Source organism: Cynocephalus volans, chromosome 9 (genome assembly GCF_027409185.1).
Source record: "Cynocephalus volans isolate mCynVol1 chromosome 9, mCynVol1.pri, whole genome shotgun sequence".
In the NCBI taxonomy this organism is placed as follows: domain Eukaryota; kingdom Metazoa; phylum Chordata; class Mammalia; order Dermoptera; family Cynocephalidae; genus Cynocephalus; species Cynocephalus volans.
In genome coordinates this window covers 39601742-39623547 of record NC_084468.1, presented here as the reverse complement: position 1 = coordinate 39623547, position 21806 = coordinate 39601742, and the positions used below count along the sequence as shown (strand labels likewise).

At 37.0% G+C, this 21806-nt stretch overlaps 1 pseudogene; it reads right to left on the bottom strand.

The window, feature by feature from the left end:
• Positions 1–6753: 6753 nt before the first annotated feature.
• LOC134386470 (high mobility group nucleosome-binding domain-containing protein 3-like) lies at positions 6754–7273 on the bottom strand (annotated as a pseudogene).
• Positions 7274–21806: the final 14533 nt, after the last annotated feature.

The following is a 21806-nucleotide window of genomic DNA, read 5'->3' as shown; positions in this document are numbered from 1 at the left end:
TAGTAATGGATGTGTAGAACAACTTATGTACATATATTTATTTTAGTTTGAGAAATCTTCATTCCTTCATTCATTATTAATCATTCAACAAATATTTTCTGGATGTTTACTATGTGCTGTACACTGTATCAAGCCATGGAAATGCAAACATGAAATAGATATGGTTGTAGTACTGAAAGGATTCACAATCAAGGATAAAAAGGCTTTATATAAAAGATAATATTACAATGCTATTATTGCTGTGATAGAAATATGGGCAAGGTATAGAAGAACAGGCAACTTCTACAGTCAGAGGGTGGTGGTATCAGGAAAGTCTTCTCATGGCAAATGACAGTAATGCTTATTTAAGCACACTGATAAAGGACTTACTATGTGCCAAGTGCTCTCCTAAGCATTTTATAAATATCCCACCAATTAATTCTCAAAACCACCTTATAAGTAGGTATTATTGTCCCTGTTTTACAGAGAGAGATACCGAGTCTTAGGCAGGTTAAATAATTTGCCCAAGTTCATAAATAGCATGTAGCAAAGTGCCATTCAAGCACTACCTGACAGATTTTAAAACTATTCCATTGACCACAGACTTGTACCCCTACATTGAGTATCGAAAGATGTGTCAGTTTTAACTAGGGTGAGAGTTGGAAGTGGGGGGTGGCATTCCAGATGGAACGTATTCCGTGAGCAAAGGCATGGTACATGTCACAAATAGCCAACACTTCCAGGTTGCAGAAATTTAGAGTTTGGCAAGAGATGAAGCTGAAAAGAGAAATTAGGAGCCAGATCATGAAAGGAGCTTGTTGCTAGTAATTGTAGTCACTGCAAGGTCAGAAGGGTTTTAAGCAGGGGAGTAACATGCCAATTTTGTGTTTCATGTAGGTCATTCTGACAGCTGCTTGGAGGCAGGGAATAAATTAGTTTCAAGAAATAAATGATGATGGCTTACATGGGGACAGTGGTAGTGTGGCTGGAGAAGAAATGAATTTGACTACAAGGTAAAATTAGCCTGCCTTAAAAAGGGTATGGAATTTGAAAGAGGTGATTGCCTGTTACAAACCCAGAGTAAAAAAAGATTTTCATATTTCACACTTGGAATGTATCACCTGGCCTCTGATTTATATTACATTACAATTATCACCTATTGGTTTTAAAAGTAGCTCTACAAGGGAAGAGGAAGTGTTTTGTTTTGTTTTACAGTGTTGAGACTCTTGTGGCAGTCTTGTCATATGAAGACCATTTCAACTACCCTCTAACTTTATGAGATATTATTCTAAAACAAAAATCTCAAAAGTAAAGTTTATTGTTTACAAATTCCTAGTGAATTTTACTGCTTCAGGGATTTAGTAATAACTGAAAATGACTAGTCTTTGGAACCTTTCCTTTTGTTTTTGGGGTGTACAGAAACCTGTTTGATGTCCCAGCTTAGAGTCTTTGTCCTGCAGAAATGATGTGCTACTCATGCACCAAATGACATCATACATGAAAGGCCCAGCTACTTTTTTCACCAGTCAGTTATCTTTCATAAACCCCAAGGTAAAGTCCACACAATGGCTGTGGTCTTTAGACTGTCATATATTTGGAAATGTGCATCTGCACCAATACAATTCTCAAAGCTATGTCTTCTACAGAAAGATATGTCACGGAGCATCTGTATTTCATTAAGAAATACACTTTATTAAGAGTTTCAATAGGTTTTGCTATTAAAAATATAAGTACCATAATATGGATATTAATGTGTGATTTTTATCCCCATAAAATACTGGGATGGATAAGATTAAAAGTGTTTAAACTGAAAAATATCCCAACTTAGCATGTACAACAATAGCTAAAAAGAGTATCAATAAAAGACACTCTGGTTGTTAGTGTTTCTGCAGAAAGGTATACTGTCAGCTTTAAATCACAATTATAAAACTTTAGCTAGTCTGTACAATTAAGAACTCCTATTGGCTTATATCACTGCAAAGTCTCTTTAAGGTTTGGATTGATCAGGATCACAGATCTGTTTTTCTGCTGATCCCTTGGTTCTGCCTTTCTCCATATTTTAGTTTAACTCATGTTGACATTCTTAAAAATAACTGTCAGGAGCAATTGAAACACTGTGCTTTCTTATTCAAATACAGGCAGAGAGCCTCAGCTCTCAAAATCCATAAAACAAGCCTTTTTGAGATGAGGATCTGGACCTACTGGTAGTGCTGGGGAAGAAGTCATTCTGATCTAAACCGCATGGCTCTTACACGATGTCAGCAGGGAGTTCTCAAAAAAAAAAAAAAAAAAAAAAAAAAACTGGGTGCTGACAGGAAATGAGAAGGCAGGTTGGATATTGAGTAGCCATAAATGTCCATTACAAGGATTAAAAGATTCATAAACAGTCCCAGAGAGTGCATTTCTAAATGTACAATTGCCAAGGAAAATAGATCTTTATTCTTTAAGGGAATTAATTTTCCTGTGACTTCATTTGTCTTTTTAAGAAATCGCTTTAGCATCTAAATCTTACCTGCTTCATTTATTTGCTCCTTTTTTAAAAAATTCTTTTTATATTAATCATTATTTGTATAGTCCTGATTAATTTTTTCTTTTCTAACTCCTTTGATTTTTAATCATTAGTTTTAGATTTATTACATGCCTCACATAAATATATTTTTGTTCCATAATTATAATTTTATTTTTTATTTTTATTTGTTTTATTGAAACATGATTGATTGTACCTATATGTGGGGTACAGCATTGAATATTGATTCCTATGTGCAATATGTGACATTTAAATCAGAATAATTAGTATATTCAACATTACACAATGGGATCATTTTTTGTGGCCCTTTACCAATTTCTCACACACATTAGTGTTCATTTATTTGAAAATGAGTTACCTTAGGGAAAATCATTTCCTTTTGTGCTTGTTTCTCTTTGGCTATTGTGGAACTTATTTAATTCTTTTTTTTTTTTTTTTTTTTTTTTGCACACAAGGAAAGGAATTGTCACATCTTGAGTAAAGAATATGAGAAATCCTTTTAAAGTTGTACTAGGAACATGAAAAAAGTAAACAACTGTCAAAAGAAAAAAGCCTACAGAATCCCTGTAGATGGCAGTAGATTTATTTGCAATAAAATGTGTTAGCAGACATTTTTGGCACTTTCAGGCAGCATATTAAGCAGCTTTCCACCACATCTCATCAGAAGCTTTTGCTGTGGCCACATTGAGAATGCAAACACTTTTTAAGTGCACTTACTTTCAATATTTTAGTAGTTATAGGAGGTATCTTTATACATCACATAGTCCAGAAGTATAATTTTATTGAAGAGAATACTGAGGTTCAGGGAAGCTAAGTAAACTGCCTGAGGTCACACAAGGGGACAAAGATAGCTTACATTATTACAGAAATACAGTGTTAGCCTACAAGTTTGCAGTAAACAATTATTAGGAAAATCTCTGAGACAAAACTTGGTGGCTGTCTTAGTGGAAAACCTTGATATTTTTCTTTTCTCTGGATAAAGATGAGCTATAGGCCTTCTGGTATAAGTAAGCTAGATAAATCTAATGTCTCCCATTTTTCTTCTTTGTCGTAATTGATGACTTTGAAATAATATGAGCATCTTAATCAAGAGAAGACATTATAATGGCTACTGGTTTGGCTTGTCAGGTAAATTATCTGGCTTTCTTAGAAAATGAGAATTGCACATTGGCATGATATTTGTGAGGATAAATTAGTGAACATTTAATTAGTTTTTAAAAAACTTATTGTAAAGGCATATTTAAGTTTGTCAGTTTTACTAACAAAGTCATTGTATTAGTTATCTATTACTGCAGAACAACACTCATTCATTATCTTAAAGTTTCTGTGGGTCAGGAAACTGTGCATGGGTCCTTTGCTATACAACCAACCATAAGGCCGCAATTAAGGTGTCAAAATAGGATCCACAGTCTCATCTGAGGACTCAACTGAGGAAGGATCCTTTTCTAAGCACCCTCAGTGATTCATGGCACCAATCAGATCCTGTGGTCTGTTGGACTGAGGACCTCATTTCTTCCTTTATGCTTACTGCAAGCCTTGCCAGTTCCATGTAATCTGGGCCTCTCCTATACTACAGCTTGCTTCATCAAAGTGTGCAAGCCACAAAGGCAATAAATAGAGTCTGCTATCAGGATAGAAGTCATAACATTTTGTAACTTAATCACAGATATGACATCTCATTACCTCTGCCATATTTTATTGGTTAGAACCAGTTACTTGTGCAGACTACACTCAAGGGGAGGAGGTTAAACGAGCATGAATACCAGAATGCTAGGATAATTGGGAACCATATCAGAAGCTGCCTATTATAGTTCAAAAGTAACCTTTCCAATATGCCTGTCACTATACCTATTATTCTAAGAGAACCACAGTAGATTTCCACAGCCTAAAGTTCACAGCCTAAAAACATGCTTAGCAGTAGCTTTCCATATAGAAACACTAATGCAATAGAAAGAAAAAGGAAGATTTTAAGCTAGTTTTGTTGTATATAAAGCTCCATAATATACTCAGTTTAGCAATAATGCTATGCCGGAAACTATTTATAATCTATGATTTCTTATTTCCCCAAAGATAATTAAACATATTTATTAATGAGATTTGAAATGCATCTATTTTTTAACATTTGTCTTTAATATTTGGTAAGCAATTAATTTATCAGTTTTTCTAATTGCTGTGATTTATTACTGTTTCTAGCTCCATGCACACACACACACTCTCTCTCTCTATATATATATGTATATATATAAAATTTTATGTATGTATATTAAAGCAAGCTCATGTAAATCATAAAGACCATTACATGATTTGAGAAACGTATTTTAACTAGTCCCAAAAATCACTTCTGTCAAAGGAATTTGGGAATATATGTCTTAGTAGTCTTATCTGTGGGATGTCTGCTGTGAACAGAATACTATATATTCCTTTTGCCGTTTAATAAATTTATCAGTTAACCAGAAGCACAGAGAAATTAACTTATATGGGGATCTTATTTTTAATGAACCTCTGATTATAAATAGCTATGGAAAGAGAAAAGGTATTGTTGAGAGGATTTTACTATGCTATGTGATATTTTAGAGTATATTACTCTGATAAAATGTTAAGAAAGTCTGTTACACAGAAATTTTATTCATAATACATATGCACTAATCTTGATAAAATGAAAAAGTAAAAAATTTGCCCCATCAAGTATTCATTAATTCAGGAAACCTTTATGGAGCATCTACTACATCCCAGGTACTGTGCTAGATGCTATGAAGGATATATAAATGCATATGAGCTCTCAAATGTCTTCTTAGGATGGAATATATCCTCAGACATAATTAGTAAGTAGAAAATGATGATAACAATGAGATATGTAAAAGAAAGATTTCCAATTTAAAGTAGTAATTTCCTATGATATATTTAGACTAAATGCAGTGTTTCACCACAAATGGTTTTAACTAACTGAAGCTGTTAAGCCAACATGAATACTGAGCATTTATCAACCTTAGTTGATAAATGAATGAGAATTTTGAGTGACCCCAGGATATCTGACCTTTACCAGGAACAACTGAAGACTCTTTTCGGACCAGTGAACAAGGGGGCTTGTTGTTAACTAATCTAGTATACATTTATGGACCCTTGTGACCTATTCAGAAAGCAAACAAAAATTCTTAATTAGCATAGCCACCAAAAACTTCCACCACTTCTGTAGCTCATAGTATTTCCTGAAATTTTTCCCTAAGAAAAATACTTGTGGAATTTTTTTCTCTGGTGTGTGTTTTCTTGCCTGGCAAATCAGTGAACTCTGTGCTCACTTCGATGATTACAGCAGTGGTTCTGGTCTTTTCTTTATTACTCACCATCCAGGTTTTGGAAATCAGAGTAAAAACATTGATCTTTTAAAGCCTAAAATTTATCTGTAAGAAATGAGATCAAGAATAACCAAGACTATTTCAAGGCAAAAGAATGGTGTAGACGACAGCACCAAAATTGGTATAATTTAATAAATGTTTTTGCTATAGCTCAAAAAAAATTAACATATCTCTATCAGAAGGAAGATAAATCAGAAACAAACAAGGAAGAAAGAATATTAGAGAGTCAAAGGTTGAAGTGCTCTTTCAGGGTCCAGAGTTGTGAGAGCCTTGAGCCAAGAACTTTATCAAGAGGCCAGAGACAGAGGCACGGGGAATTAAAAAACATGTCCCCATGCACTGACTCCACCTAAGTGATATTCCTTTTGTCTTCTGTGTAGATTTGTCTGCAACACTCTTGGTCAAATGTGCCTTTCTAGGTTTGAATTTTGAAGGTTTGAAGCCCAATAATTCTCATCCCTTACTGAATGATGTCTCCTTCCTGGTGGGAAAGATACAGAATTAGCAAATTATGCTGCTTCCTATTTTTTTTTTTTTTTGCAGACAAGAAAAACCTTTTATTTTAAACCACAAATTGTCAGCAGGTGGCCACAACTATCCATGTTTCATTAAAATCACATAAAACCTAGACACAAAAGCACCACTGATTATTGCTCTAGAAAAACTACATGAAAAATTCAAATATGCACAGTAAAAACACCAGAGTATGCAGAGGACTAAATTTTTAAAACAAATGCATGGAATGCTGAATCAATTTTAAACACAGCTTCCAATATTAAATTGCTATTTATTTTACTTCAGGATGATGGAAATTCCCAAAAAGCATGACTATGAGAGGTTAAAATGTCCATCCTTATATATTTTTGTATGCCAACTAGTAGAGTCCTAAAAAATTAGGATTTACAAAATACTTGGTAAAAATCGCTTTTAAAAGTTGTCCCAAGAGGTACATAAAAGCAACCCCAATTTCTCATGACAATTCATTCTCCCTCGTTATCTACAGATTCAGTTTTCTGTGCCTCTTCAGCTTTAGTTTCACCATTTTCAGATGGTGCAGTACCTTCCTTTCCAGCTCCTGCTTTTCCTCCTTCTTCCCTTTAGCACCTCTGTTAATCTTTGTTCCAGGTTCTTTCTTAGCAGATGTTTTTCTTGGTTTAGGTTCAGGTTTTGGTGGTGCAGGTTTCGCTGACAATCTGGCAGACCGTCTGGTGGGCTCCTGTTTAGTTACTTTGGGTCCATCTTTGCCCTCTGTATTTTCTGGAGACTTTCTCTTCGGCATAATGACTGTGTTAGTGCAGCAAAAAGTAAGCAACGGGCTGGAACTGCTGGCTCCGCCGCTGGATGCTGCCTCGGCCGCCGCAGCTGCTCACGCGCAGGACACGGCGTAGCCCGGCCTCTCCGACCCGCACTTCGGCGGCTCTGCTTCCTATTATTTTTAATAAGATGACATTAAGATACATGTGCACATTTTGCATGTGACTACAAATATATATTGCAACAAATGGAACATGTAATATTTGCAAAGTTTATGTAAAAATTCTTACAAACGACCCAGCCAATTGTGCAGATAAACCCAGAAAAGCAGGGAGAATACAGTATAAATGTATTTACCAAATACTGGTAAAGTATAATATCTTTCATATTTTTACATAAAAATAAATATAAATAGTAGTTCAAATAGTAGTTCTCCTATTGTTTTATGTACTCCAACAGATCATCTTGCACAGCTTTCATGTCAGAGAGTTAGGTGAAAGTAGTGTGGTACATGAAAAACTCTGTTCCCCCAGAGTACATTGTCACTGGATTCCTCTAGTCTCTGACGCTATCAACAACAGGGTCAAGGAGACTATAGTTCTCAGGATGCATAGAACCATTATTAGTGTCTTAGTTCATTCGGGCTGCTATACCAAAGAGACATTGTGGCTTATCAACAACAGACATTTATTTCTTACAGTTCTGGAGGTTGGAAGCCGAGGTCAGGGTGCCAGTATGATCAGGTTCTGGTGAGGACCCTCTTCCAGGTTACAGACTGCCAACTTCTCATTGTATTCTCACATAGTGAAAAGAAACTGAGCTAACTATTTGTCCTCTTCTTGTAAGGGCACTAATTCTATTTGTGCCTGCTGCACCATCATAACGTAATAACCTTCCAAAGATCCCAACTCCAAAAACCTATCACATTGGGTTGAGATTTCAACATATGAATTGAAGGGCACAGAGGGACACAAACATTAAGACCATAATAACTAGTAAGAACCTACATCCCAATCCCACTAAGCTGCAACTCTTCCTAACCGTATTTCCTGACACCAGTCTTCTCTTCTTGTAGGAGTAGCTTTTTCTAAATATATGTTAAAACACAGCAGCAGATGGCAGGATTATTTCTCTGGAACTTAGAAAAGCAGCATCCTTACAGCAGAGGGATGGCTGCTCTTCTATAGCACAAAAGCTGAGTGTCTGTGGGTCTCAGCAATCTTCTTTTCATAAAAATGCAATGGTTAAAAATATTTTTTCTCACTACAGACTCATCAACCTTATAATAGAAATTTCACCTAAATTCCAGCAGAAGTTTGACTCTAAGCATTATTTTTTTTATCTTGTGACTTATTTATCTTTTTCTAAATCCTCATAGATTGTGTTGCTAGGAATTGTGAAACAACTTTCTAGCCCAGTGACATTTTAATCAAGACACCCCCAAATTTTTTTAAAACAAAATTAAATTGTGTTCGTAATATTAATTTGTTACTCTGTGCACTACTTTCCCTAGCTCAGTTTTGTGAGTGAAAATATAAATGCTGTAAGGCAGAGAGTTTTCCTTTATCGAGCTCCTCTTTTTTAAGACAATATTTGACTATATCTTCCAAATTAAGTTAAAACTCTAAGTTGTAAGTAATTAGAGTTCCTAGTACTACAATAAGGTAGAGATATTGTATTATAAAATAGAATTTGTATATTGAAAATTACATTTAAATATGTACTCTATCTGGTCTTTTTCCTCAAACTGTCTTTACTTTCACCCATTGGTCATAATAAAATATTCAAACTAAACTTGGAACATGTGGAAAAAAGTCTTAATAACAGTACAATTACATAGGCAATGAAATAGCAATGTTGTCATAAAAAAGATATAATTATGACAGATCATTGGGTAAGATTTTGCCTTAAATTGGTGGAGAAAATATAGCCAACATAAACATGCCTCTTTACCAAGTGGTATCTAAGGGATTCTAGTGAAAATAGTAAGTGATATCTTGGCAATAAAGTTCATTCTTAGCTTTCTTATTATATTTTTTATTTCTTTATTATAAAATAGAGATGAATGTTCAAGAAATATTTTATCTCTAATCACAATGTATTGTAAAACAGAGCATTTGCAAATATCGCCCCCCATCACCTTCTTTTAATACAATGGAATTTTTATGCAGATTGATGTAATATAAAAGTAAAGTTCTCTGAAAAAAATTATATGTTGAGTGACTGTAAATAATGGACACAAGAATAAATATAAATACCTGCTATTGATCCAAGAATTTATGTAATTCCAAGGAAAGATTTCCTATGAAAATTAATTATATTAGTTTGCTAAATGTATGTAAGTTTAATTTGTTATTACATTTTAAAATCACTATTATGATAACACGGTTACCAAGAATGTACAGCTTAACTACTGCTCATATCAACTTTCATAATTTCAGGTGCAAATTATGTTTTTCCAACTATTCAGTAATTACCAAACTAAAAACTTAATAAGAGTTTAATAGTCTGCTAGATTCTAATTCTTTCTACCAAAAGTGGAAGCCAACAAGAATAGCCAAATTAAAAGTCAAAGATAATTATGATAGTATTAATGAAGCAAAACCCTGTAATTTTTTTCTTGCCATAGAACATATTGAGCTCTTCTAAATTCATGCAGTGAAACAAAATTTTATGCCCATTTTCATGTGACTATGTAATATTCATAGCTGCAGTTTCAGGTTTATAAAATAGAAGCAGCATGGTCTTTAAAGAGCAGATGATCAGGAACAAATCTTATGTGGTACTAACAAAAAGAGCATGTACAGAATGCTGACCAAAATGCATTAAAAAAATAATGGGAAACAGAATGCCTTGTGTTTTTCTCTGCATTAATAGGAATCATAATTTATAGATAAAATGCAATGTACATTAAATTGCAATACAGATAACAGACAACCTGTTCATTGTCAGCAGAAATAGAAAATGATGACATATTTTTCTTTTGGTTCATTGACAGCTCTGTTCAGCTGAAAACTATTTGTGGGGGTTGTAAATAAACATCATTTAGCATTTCCAAACAGGTGTATTCATAACATCAGAATTTTGGACAGCCATAGATAGTATTTCTGGAGAAAGAGTAATGAAAAGAAACTGGGCTGAGTTACAGAATTGATATTCTAGACACAGTTTGGTCACATACTAGGTGTGTGACTTTTACACAAATCACTTACCCTCTCTGACCCTCTGTTTTTATATCAGAAGATTGCAGCAATGGATGTCATATTTTATATGATACTTTATATCCATCGATTGAAATATTGGATTCTGAGTATGCAGAATTAATAGTGTGATCATTCATCCATCCATCTACCATTCATCCTTTAACACAAACGTGTATGGATACTTTTCAGGTACAGGGCAAATTGCTGCAAATATAGCTGTTTCAGCTCACAGTCTCTTCAACAACCTGACAGATCACCAGATAGATATGAAGAAACTGTAGATGGAAATCCTCCTCCTTGATTCCCACTGCTAATTAAAGTTAACAACCATGGAGGAAACTCTTCCCTGATTTTGGCAAGTCACTGTGCCATTAAAGGTATAATTTTTACAGTCTTTTTATGTAAGCTTTATTACCTCCTACCAATCTGCTACTTTAAAAGTATTTCACTTTGTTGAATAATTTAAACGGAAGTCTAAGTGGGAGAGCAGGCTGATAGCAGTGAAGATGGAAGGAATTGTTTAGTGAAAGATGTATTTTAGAGATAGAATTGATAGAATTTGTTGAAAAAGATGATTTCTGATTTGAGTGAATGGGTGCTTTGTGTACCACTTCTTGAAATGAAGAAGATGTGTTGGGTTGGAGAGGGTAGAGATTTTTTAAAAATTCAGTTTGGATTATGTTAAGTTTGCAATGTCTATGAAATAGACATTCTGCAGCTGAGAAGAAAGATCAGAGCTGCATTTGCAACTTTGGGAATTGTATATATACAGATGGTATGTAAGGCCAGAGGAATAGATGACGTTACCTTAGGAGAGAGTTCAGAGAACAGAGTGAAGGGAGGGAAGGATGGAGGGAAGGAGAGAAGGAGCAGAGAAAAGAAGAAGAAAGGAGAGGATAGGAGAAGCGTTATGAGTAGGAGTAGCGTATGGTGTTCTTTACATTTGGTGAGAATCTTTATTCATACTATAAAGCCTTTTTGGTTGTTCAGAACCTAGAAACAGTTATTTAAATAGATAAACTAAAATAATTGATGACACAGCGACTACACTTATCAATCTAAACTCTGTCCTTCAACCTGCACTATAACAATCACGTGATTCATTAATGAAAAAAACACTTCAATGCATATTTCATACATATACAGAGTTACATTTATAAGAGTAGCTTTAAAGTATTCTGGCGTATGTATTGATAGTCCATTAATGCACTTCTCAGGAGACTGAAGTCATTTGGTCTTCAATGTTTCATGTCTTATAGTTCACTTGGGGCTTAGATTAATTTCATTTTTATATGTCATTTTTTGGCTCACATATTCCTTCAATGTATTTAATCAAGCCAGTTTTTCATGAAGGAAACTCTGTTGAAAAGTACAAATCATAAGATAAGTTTAAATTTTATCTAAATGTACTAAAATTGAAAATATTATCTTTGGGGGGCTTTTCAAGATGGCGGCGGCTGCGGCGGCTGGCGCGGAGTAGCTGAGGTGGAAAAGGTGGCCACTGGGCCTCAGGCAGCCGGGAAACTTGTGGACATTCCTCTCGCCATCTCTTACGGGAGGACTGCAGCTGCTGACCGGTCGTGGGGGGTGACCGCCACTTTGCCCCCGGCAGGAGAGACTGTCCCATTTACAGGCAACAGCTTTGAAGTGTGGAGCAGGAAAAGAACTGTTTCTTAGCTGCAAAAGCGAGTCTCGAAACAGGGAACACGGCGCCAGGGCTGCTGTGGATGCAGCCAGGATCCCGGAGGCCGGGGCCGCGCTGAAGGCGGCCAGCTGCCCTATTCAGGATTCGAGGTTTCAGGCGGGCATTAAAGAAGATTCCTGGGAGCGCCCGTGCCGCGCCGCGACTGAACAGCCCGAGGCGGCAGCGCCGAGAACTGGGAAAGGCGGCAAACCAGAGACAGAGAGCGAGCACCCGACCTGGCACAGCACTGTGAGTGATCCCTGGCACAGCTCTGTTCGGGGGGTGGATGCCCACGTGGCTCCCGCCTGCACCACCAGGCCACTCACTGCCCCAGTGCTGCCTCCATTTTCCCAGGTGCGGGCAGCTCCGCCCTGCTCGGCCATCACTGAGCCCTCCCACTTGCTTGGCCTGGCGCCGGGCTTTCCGGAGCCTGCGGACTGGCCTCCGCTCCCACTCCCTCCGCGGTTCTCTGGCGGGGCTGGTGGCGGGGGGGGGGGGGGGGGGGTGTCCCGGGCCAGTGTCGGGAGGGCAAGGAAGTACGGGCGGGCCGACTGTCACTCCACCACACCCTGGACTCCGGCCCCAGGTATACTCCCTGTTACTGGGAGGCAGATACCATCTCTGCGGCCACCAGTTTGGAAAAAAGCCTAACGAATTTCTGGTTGGGAATAGTGTGGTAGGAGAGTTCCCAGGTCCGCTTGAACCTGCCGGAGACCAGGCTGCAGGTGGGCGCTAGACTCCGTTTATACTGGGGGGATACAAAGGTGAACAAGACCCGAGAAAGATCTACATAGTGCTACAAAGGCACCCAGAGAGACCGGTCGTCTGTGCCCAGCAGAAACCTGGTAGACTTCCTGGGCGAGGCGGCGCTGAGCAGGGTCTTGAAGGCCCAGCTGATAGACGAGGGGTGCAGAAGACACGCCCCAGTCCAGCACAGTGCGCACAGAGTGGGGAGACGTGTGGCCAGAGAGGCGGAGACTCGACAGAAACCACACACCTGGTGGGGTCGCCACTGCACGATCTAACAGCCTGGGCCAGAGCACACGGAACAGGGAGAAGTCCTGCACAGGAAGTGAAAGCTCAACAGAGATCACACACCCTGTGGTACGTGATCCACCAGCCCAGCAGAGTCCAAGCTGACCAGAAAGGTGGCTCCCCGGAGAAGCCCAAGACCCGAGGCAACCACACACACAAGGCACTAGAGGCTAACTGAGCAGTCACGGAGGGAGCCATACGAAATTGGCAACCACAGCAACATCCTAGTTAGTCATTAGTCTCAAACCGGTGAACTGTGAAACCCCCAGCCACAATGAATAAACACCAAAAAAAAGATACCAGAAATACAAAAAATCAAGAAAGTACACCACCAAAAGTTAATAAATCTCAAACTCTAGATCCTATAGAACAAGAAGCCCTTGAAATGACTGACAAGGAATTTCGAGTGATAATTCTAAGGAAACTGAATGAGATACAAGAAAACTCAGCTAGACATCATGATGAAATTAGGAAAAGTATACAGGTCTGAAAGAGGAAATGTACAAGGAAATCAATGTCCTGAAAAAAAATGTAGCAGAACTTGCTGAACTGAAGAAGTTATTCAACGAAATAAAAAACACAATGGAGAGTTTAACCAGCAGGCTTGTCGAAGTTGAAGAGAGAACCTCTGAACTTGAAGATGGGCTGTTTGAAATAACACAAGCAGACAAAAAGAAAGAAAAAAGAATCAAGGACATTGAAGAAAATCTGAGAGAGATATCAGACAACCATAAACGATCAAATATCCGAGTCATGGGTATTCCAGAAGGGGAGGAAAATGGAGATTCCATTGAAAACATATTCAACAAAATAGTGGCAGAAAACTTCCCAAGTATAGGAAAAATCACAGATCTTCAGATCCAGGAAGCTCAATGATCTCCAAATGTATTCAACCCAAAAAGACCTTCTCCAAGACATGTCATAGTCAAATTGGCAAAACTCAGAGATAAAGAGAGAATCTTAAAAGCTGCAAGAGAGAAGCGTCAAATCACCTATAAGGGAGCCCCAATCAGGTTAACATCAGACTTTTCATCACAAACCCTAAAAGCTAGAAAGGAATGGGATGATATTTTCAAAATACTAAAAGACAAAGATTGCCAGCCAAGAATACTCTACCCTGCAAGGCTATCCTTCCGAAATGAGGGGCAAATAGTATATTTCTCAGACAAACAAAAACTGCGGGAGTTCACTACCACACGACCACCCTTACAAGAAATCCTCAAGGGAGTACTGGGTTTCGTTCCTGAAAAATAACTACCACTGCCATAAAAACCCAAGAAAAATCTAAACCCACTAGTATAATAAAAATGGCATTCATGAAGAGAAAACAAGCTAACAAAAACACTATCTACAACCTAAGGAACCAACAAACACAGAAAACAAACAGTAAATCAGAAAGCAAGGAACAAAAGACACCTAAGACAACCAAACAACCAATAAAATGCTAGGAATAAATCAACACCTTTCAATAATAACTCTTAATGTAAAAGGCTTAAATTCCCCAATTAAAAGACACAGACTGGCTGACTGGATCAAAAAGCAGGACCCAACTATATGCTGCCTGCAAGAGACCCACCTCACCCATAAAGATTCACACAGACTAAGAGTGAAAGGATGGAAAAAGATTTACCATGCAAACAGAAAAGAAAAACGAGCTGGAGTAGCTATTCTTATATCTGACAAAATAGACTTTAAACTAAAAACCATAAAAAGAGAAAATGAGGGACACTACTTAATGATAAAAGGACTGATCCATCAAGAAGACATGACAATCATAAATATGTATGCACCCAATGTTGGAGCAGCCAGATTTATAAAACAAACTCTATTAGACCTAAAGAAGGAAATAGACACTAATACCATAATAGCAGGGGACCTGAACGCCCCACTGTCAATATTAGACAGATCATCTAGGCAAAGAATCAGTAGAGAAACACAAGATCTAAACAAGACCCTAGACCAATTGGAATTGGCAGATATCTACAGAACATTCCACCCAACAACCTCAGAATATTCATTCTTCTCAGCAGCTCATGGATCAGTCTCCAGGATAGATCACATATTAGGTCACAAATCAAGTCTCAATAAATTCAAAAAAATTGGAATTATCCCATGTATCTTCTCAGACCACAATGGATTAAAACTAGAAATTAATAACAAATGAAACTCTGGAAAATATACAAACACATGGAAATTAAACAGCATTCTACTTAATGACATATGGGTCCAAGAAGAAATCAAGCAGGAAATCAAAAAATTTATTGAAACTAATGAAAACAATGATACATCATACCAAAACCTGTGGGATACTGCAAAAGCAGTATTGAGGGGAAAATTTATTGCATTAAACACTCACTTCAGAAGAATAGAAAGATGGCAAGTGAACAACCTAACACTTCACCTTAAAGAACTAGAAAAACAAGAACAATCCATACCTAAAGTTAGCAGACGGAAAGAAATCATTAAGATCAGAGCAGAACTGAATGAAATTGAAAACCAAAAAACAATTCAAAAGATCAACGAATCAAAAAGTTGGTTTTTTGAAAAGATAAATAAAATTGACAAACCATTAGCATGGCTAACAAAAAAAAGAAGAGAGAGGACTCAAATAACAAAAATTAGAAACGAAAAAGGCGATATTACAACTGATTCATGTGAAATACAAGGAATCATTCGAGACTACTATAAACAACTATACGCCAACAAATTTGAAAATCTGGAGGAAATGGATAAATTTCTGGACACACACAAGCTCCCAAAACTGAACCGTGAAGACGTAGAAAATTTGAACAGACCAATAACAATAAAGGAGATTGAAGCTGTTATCAGAAGGCTCCCAACAAAGAAAAGCCCAGGACCAGATGGATTCACAGCAGAATTTTACCAAACATTCAAACAGGAATTGACACCGATTCTTTACAAACTATTCCAAAAGATTGAAACGGACGCAAATCTCCCAAACTCATTCTATGAAGCAAACATCATCCTGATACCAAAACCAGGTAAAGATATAACCCAAAAAGAAAACTACAGGCCAATATCCTTGATGAATATAGATGCAAAAATCCTCACTAAATTACTAGCAAACAGAATACAGCAAAACATACGCAAAATTATTCATCACGATCAAGTGGGATTCATCCCAGGGATGCAAGGTTGGTTCAACATACGCAAATCAATAAAGGTGATACACCATATTAATAAACTCAAACACAAGGACCATATGATCATCTCTATAGATGCTGAAAAAGCATTTGATAAAGTTCAGCACTCATTCATGACAAAGACCCTCTATAAGTTAGGTATAGAGGGAAAGTATCTCAACATAATTAAAGCCATATATGCCAAACCCACAGCCAATATCATCCTGAATGGGGAAAAGCTGAAAGCTTTTCCTTTAAGAACAGGAACTAGACAAGGATGCCCACTCTCACCACTCCTATTCAACATAGTGTTGGAAGTACTAGCCAGAGCAATCAGAGAAGAGAAGGAAATAAAGGGCATCCAGATTGGAAAAGATGAAGTCAAACTGTCCCTGTTTGCAGATGACATGATCCTATATATCGAACAGCCTAAAACCTCTACAAAAAAACTCTTGGAATTGATAAATGATTTCAGCACAGTAGCAGGATACAAAATCAACACACAAAAATCAGTAGCATTTCTTTTCTCCAATAGTGAACATGCAGAAAGAGAAATCAAGAAAGCCTGCCCATTTACAATAGCCACCAAAAAAATAAAATTCTTAGGAATTGAGTTAACCAAGGAGGTGAAAAATCTCTATAATGAGAACTACAAACCACTGCTGAGAGAAATTAGAGAGGATACAAGAAGATGGAAAGATATCCCATGCTCTTGGATTGGAAGAATCAACATAGTGAAAATGTCCATACTACCCAAAGTGATATACAAATTCAATGCAATCCCCATCAAAATTCCAAAGACATTTTTCTCAGAAATGGAAAAAACTATCCAGACATTTATATGGAACAATAAAAGACCACGCATAGCCAAAGCAATGCTGAGCAAAAAAAATAAAGCTGGAGGCATAACACTACCTGACTTTAAGCTATACTACAAAGCTATAATAACCAAAACAGTATGGTACTGGCATAAAAACAGACACACTGACCAATGGAATAGAATAGAGAATCCAGAAATCAACCCACACACTTACTGTCAGCTGACCTTTGACAAAGGCACCAAGCCTATTCAGTGGCGAAGGGACTGCCTCTTCAGCAAATGGTGCTGGGATAACTGGATATCCATATGCAGGAGAATGAAACTAGATCCGTACCTCTCACCGTATACTAAAATCAACTCAAAATGGATTAAGGATTTAAATATACACGCTGAAACAATAAAACTTCTTAAAGAAAACATAGGAGAAACACTTCAGGAAATAGGACTGGGCACAGACTTCATGAATACGACCCCAAAAGCACGGGCAACCAAAGGAAAAATAAACAAATGGGATTATATCAAACTAAAAAGCTTCTGCACAGCAAAAGAAACAATTAACAGATTTAAAAGACAACCAACAGAGTGGGAGAAAATATTTGCAAAATATCCATCTGACAAAGGATTAATATCCAGAATATATAAGGAACTCAAACAACTGTACAAGAAGAAAACAAGCAACCCGATTAAAAAATGGGCAAAAGAGCTAAGTAGGCATTTCTCTAAGGAAGATATACAAATGGCCAACAGACCTATGAAAAAATGCTCAACATCACTCAGCATCCGGGAAATGCAAATCAAAACCACATTGAGATACCATCTAACCCCAGTTAGGATGGCTAAAATCCAAAAGACTATGAACAATAAATGCTGGCGAGGCTGCGGAGAAAAAGGAACTCTCATACATTGTTGGTGGGACTGCAAAATGGTGCAGCCTCTATGGAAAATGGTATGGAGGTTCCTCAAACAATTGCAGATAGATCTACCATACGACCCAGCTATCCCACTGTTGGGAATATACCCAGAGGAATGGAAATCATCAAGTCGAAGGTATACCTGTTTCCCAATGTTTATCGCAGCACTCTTTACAATAGCCAAGAGTTGGAACCAGCCCAAATGCCCATCATCGGATGAGTGGATACGGAAAATGTGGTACATCTACACAATGGAATACTACTCAGCTATAAAAATGAATGAAATAATGCCATTTGCAACAACATGGATGGAACTTGAGAGAATTATATTAAGTGAAACAAGTCAGGCACAGAAAGAGAAATACCACATGTTCTCACTTATTGGTGGGAGCTAAAAATTAATATATAAATTCACACACACACACACACACACACACACACACACACACACACACAAACCGGGGGGGGGGAGAAGATATAACAACCACAATTATTTGAAGTTGATACAACAAGCAAACAGAAAGGACATTGTTGGGGGGGAGGGGGGAGGGAGAAGGGAGGGAGGTTTTGGTGATGGGGAGCAATAATCAGCCACAATGTATATCGACAAAATAAAATTTAAAAAAAAAAAGAAAATATTATCTTTGGGAAGCTTTTCAGTGAATTTATAAATTGAAAAAAAGAGTGTACCCCGAGTCTCTGCTGTTACAGGAAAGGACCTATGTTCTCACATAAAAATAAAAATAAATAAATAAATAACTTTGAAAGAGGGAATAGGTATGATGATGATCTAAATTTGACTAATATACAACAATTTGACCTTTTCCTATAGCCCTATGAATTAGGACATGAAAGTTGTCAGAATTCTAGAAATCATCATCAGTAGTTGCCCCTTCCTTCTCTCTCCTATCCAGTAGAAACTGAATTCTATAATCTTCTTTCCACATATCTTCCATACCTGTTGAGTCCTTTCTACTTCCATTGGGCCTTCCTTGGATTGGATAACCCACCATCATTTTCCTGGACTGAATTCTCTTCTTATTGATATTCCTGCTTCTGTCTTAACCCCTTCAATTCCTTCTTTCTGCTCCATGACATTTGTACCAGTTCTTCCACTTCCACTGCAACCCTAGTCCAAGCCACCTGCATCTCATGCCTGTGTGATTGCAACAGCCTCCTCCTAACCAGTCTCCCTGTTTCAGGTCTGCATAAAACTGATCATGTTATCTCATTGCTCAAAACCCTTCAATGGCATCTCATTTCAATTACATTAACATCTAGACTCCTTACTTCTGGCCTTTGTGTATGTCCCTGACCTCATTTCCTTCAGCGTTTCCCTAATTCAAAATCTCCAGCCACACTGACTTTCTTTCTAAACCGCAAACCACCAAACTCCTTGACATCTCAAAGCTTTTGCTTAAAATCTCTTCACATATAGTCTTTAAAGTGACTTCTTTTTTCTCGTCAATCTGATCTCTGAGTACTCAAATCCTTTCCCCTTCATACTCTACATCTTAATAGTATATTCTAGTTCGTTTTTTCTTGAAATTATTTTGGATGATAATGTGAGCTGTGGCCTCAGTCTACCAAGTTTCAAGCATTGGCTTTTCTACCTACTAGCTGATGACCTTGAGCAAGTGATTTAATCTCTATTTTCTGTAAAATAGTATAATAATACCTCATAAGGCCATTATTAAATGACTTAAACCTCAAGTTCATAGAACAATGCCTAGCTCATCATTATTATTAGTTGCAGCTGTAGTATAATCAATGTTAACATCTACCCATATCTCTTTAAATACAGGTTTGTTTAGTTTGTCCGCTTCTGTAACCACAATATCTGAACACAGTCTGGTATTCCATAGTAGATCCTCAATAAATGGATGACCCACTGTGACCTGACTAGTGACCTAAAAAGGGCAGCTCTGATGAAAGAAATTCAAATTTTAAATGTTTTTAAACATTGTGGAAAAAATTACTCTGACATTCTGCCTTTGGCTCCAGTTGAAAATTCCTAAATGACAAATAATCTGCCCTCAAACAGCAAATTTCAGTTACTGTGATTTGGATACATAGGAAGTCTCAGGTCTCATAAAATCAACCGGAATCAGTACAATCATGAGAATCAGCATGAAGCAGACCAGAGGGGAACTTAACCTCCAGCCTTGAGGTCAGTATTAGGAACAAAAACACCAGACTCAGATAGAATTGAGAGTATTTAGCCAGGTTACCTGGGTCGGAACTAGAGACGGCTACTGGCAGTGACCCAGTGATGTAGAGAGAGCTTCCTGGGGTGGGGATGGGTCAGATGCCTTTCAGTGCTTAGGATTAGCTCAAAAGTGGGACAGAGCCCGCCCTGCTGGTGAGAAGCATGAGATCATGTTAGTATTTCCATCTTGGCCTCTGCTGGTAAAGTACAAAGCAGGGAAAAAAAATCAGATGCAGACCGCAATTACTCTTCTTAAGTATTGTTCATATAAATTGAATATTTCAGATTTGGATAATACTGACAACACCCCATTTTCATTTCAGTACTAAGATCTTTATGTTAAGATCAAGTATCATATATTGATTTTTCCTGCGTATTATTAGGAAATCTTGTCCAGGTTAAGTACATTATCATAAGCCGTGAAGTGGAAGGGGCATTAAGATTTCTTACTTTCCACTGCTTGCCTCAAATAAATGATCTTATCTCAGATTTCAATGAACATTTACACAAGGAAATGCAGTCTATCTTTTCACACCATAAACTTGTACGTCTGTATGCCGTTCGCTGTGTTTGTAAACCATAACGAGTGTTATAGGATACTGTATTTGGCTTTTGGCAGGCTTTTATTTTTTTTTTTTTTTTTTTTGGCTGTCGCATCTGTTCAGAGTGTCAGAGCACAAATTTAGAAACATATATATAGCCACCACGTCATCTTTTTCACAAACTGATTTGCTTTAAATTTCTCAAGTAAAACTACATTTGTTGGAAGATCTTTCCACATAAAGTATATAGAGGTATGTGTCTGATCCTTCTAAAAGACGTGGTATTTAAACAAAGTACGATGCTGGGTTATGTAAGGACTCTAATACCAATAGTCATATTACACAAAGCTTTGCATGTTATGAAAACTTAGTGTATTCTTGAAATTACTCTCTGTGTTTTATAATAACATTTTTATGGACTGAGAAAGTTATGCTATTAAGTTTCAACTTCTTTAAATTATAAGCTCTTAAAAGATTTATCGCTAAGTTCTGATTTTAGTTTACATCATTCATAGCTACTTTTATACATCTTACAAATGAAAAATCTTGATTTATTAAATCCCATGTATGAATTGCTGCATCTAATTTTAGAAAAGCTTCCCATATTTTTACTGAACTGAACAAATTTCATGTATTTGACAATTTTTACTTGAATGTTTCTGGTTAGTGATGCTCATAGTGTTAAGGCTGTTTATGCAATTTCATTTGAAATTTATTATAAGTAATACTTCATAGATTATTATAATTGTATAGAATAATCCTAGTGGTTTTTAAATTTACTCTTTTGAAATAAGTTTTTCAAAGAAAAATAAAAATTAAAATGTTGAATTGAATAACCGTATCTATGCAATTAAAGAGTCTCTACTCCGTTCTCTGATTTTTATCCAAAGAACCACTATCACCTTTCTAACATCTTCTTCCCCCACCTTTTTTTCTTCTAAAGTCTTTCTTCTCTTCTCTGATATTCTAGGCCATTAGGTCTAATTCAAAGTCATGCATTCCTCTTTATTTTTAGAAATAAGTAGAAACTATGTAGAGAATGCATAGGAAGAAAGATGGTTCTCTTAGCAATATTGAGCAGCACTGAGCCTTTCTCCCTCAGACTCAGCCAAAAGCCCAGGTGCAGCATCCAGGACAAGAGAAAAA